Source organism: Octopus bimaculoides, chromosome 3 (assembly GCF_001194135.2).
Source record: "Octopus bimaculoides isolate UCB-OBI-ISO-001 chromosome 3, ASM119413v2, whole genome shotgun sequence".
Lineage (NCBI taxonomy): Eukaryota > Metazoa > Mollusca > Cephalopoda > Octopoda > Octopodidae > Octopus > Octopus bimaculoides.
The window spans coordinates 41,772,505-41,774,920 of NC_068983.1; positions in this window are offsets into that span (position 1 = coordinate 41,772,505).

Here is a 2,416-nt window from a genome sequence, read left to right on the forward strand (position 1 = left end):
TATTTTAATTTTGTCTTTCATCATGATTTTTGATGATGAGAGAAAACAAGACATTCTTACCTGGAATATTTTCAGAATATTCTAAAACAGCTGCGATCAAGATAGAAACAAATAAGAAAAAAATACTTGCTGAAATATTGGCTCGCTGCATGCGTTGTCTGCACCTGCCTTATTTCTCATTGTATATATGCATATAAATTTATATATATATATATATATATATGTGTGTGTGTATATATATATATATATATATATATATCTACTTAAGTAAAGCTATGAGTGCGTGCATGTGTGAGAGAGACAAAGAGAACCTGTGTATGCTTTTTATTGTATCATATGTACATTTAACAGTATACGTATTTTATATACACGTGTGTGTGTGTGTGTATATATATATATATATATAAATATATATATATATTACCTAGCAAACATGCATACATGCAGATTGTTAAGACATTTCATGCATAGCTGCATATATGTACAGACTAATCACACACACACACACACACACAAACTTATACATATATGGACATATACACATGTATGTATTTCTGCTGTTAGTTTGGGTTTAGCATGAAATCTGCCATTGCTGCTGTTGTTTTTTTTTTTTTTTTTGGAGTTCAGTTGCTCATGCTAATCTCTAATGGACTAACATTAACAGAACATTTTTTTACAAGGAACGAGAGGAAAGGTGTGGGATATTATCTCCCTTGCCATTTCACTCTTTTTTTTTCTTTTTCTCTCAAATTTTTTTTGTGATGAAACTTGATGGACTTAAAACAATCCTTTAAAAAATGTTAAAGAAAATTTTAGGAAACAAACAAAAAAAAAAAGCTATTTTACTTCAAGGAGAGAGATCGAGGAACTTTATTATCAAGAAAACTGGAAAAGGAGGAAGAAAAAAACAAAGCAAATTTGCAAAAAAGAAAAAAACAGTAAAAGAACCAGACTTATTACTATTATTATCATTATTATTATTATGGACTGAAATTGACTTTTTTTTTTTCCATTTTTGTTTCATTCAATGAATATTATTTCTATCTTCCTTGCATTGGAACATGAAATAGATGACACATTGTTGCAGTTCTATGTTAAAATTAGATCCCTCCAAGAACTGGATATGGAATATGTGTGTATATATATGTATGTGTGTGTTTATATATATATATATATATGCCAACGGACGTGGGTGTTAATATATATGTATATATACGTGTAAGTGCATATATGTGTATATATATATATATATATGTATATATATATATATATATATACATATATATATATATTGATGTATGTTTGTATGGTATTGCTTTTAAAAGTTAACACTGAAGAAATGGAATCATTTCGTTATACTACACTCAGAAAAATTAAAATGTTAATAAAAGGGAACATTTTATTGAAAAATGAAGTGATATAGTTGTTTGTTTGGTTTTAAGAATTCAATACTACCCTACCGCAAAAAAAAAACCCCTCAATAGTAATGATTATAATCATAAAGCACACACACACACACGTTTTATACAAATTGCATAAGATATAGCAAATGGGCATTATTTTAGACAGCTTGCTATTAATTAGGGTGTCACAATAATAATAATAATAATAATAATAAAGCTAGCTGTAGAGTAGAGTGAAAACGCAAAGTGCCCGATCCACAATACAAAACGGTATTTAGTTTCGGTTGTGCATTCAGTCCCTGCCAGAATTAATTTTGCATTTTTGGTTTTTGGACCCCAGAATTCTTTGGGAGGGGGTTTTAAAAATAGGTACCTTTCAACGATTGACAATGTGCCCTATAAGTCTGTATGAATATAGAGATGATGATAGTAACGGCGATGATGGTGTTGATAATAATAATGATGATAATAATATTAATAATGATGAAATTGTAAATAAATATAATATACATACATATATATATATATAAATAAGTCCCTCATTTCTGATAATCAAGTTTGTATACATAAAAAAGAAAAAAAGACAGTTTGGACTTCATAAATTTAGAACAAATGTTAAAAATTTGAAAATATTGTAAATTATGAATCTGTAATTTTTGAAAGTATGTTAGGAGAACGTGAGATTTGTTTTTATTTTATTTTAATTTTAATTTTTTTCTGTTGAAGAGTATATCCATTATGTTGGGGTTTGGGAAGGGCGGTAATGAAATCAATATGTAAAAGACTGCTATTATTGCTACTACTACTACTACTACTATTACTACTGGCAACGAGGATGATTATAGTGATGGTTATAATAATAAAAATAACAACAATGGTATAAACATAAAATTAAAATGTGACCTAATTTCTTAATAAAAACAAATTGTTACTAACAAAAATTTATGTAAATGAAGAAAACTAATTGTTGTATATGCGTGCGTGTGTGTATATATATATATATATATATATAT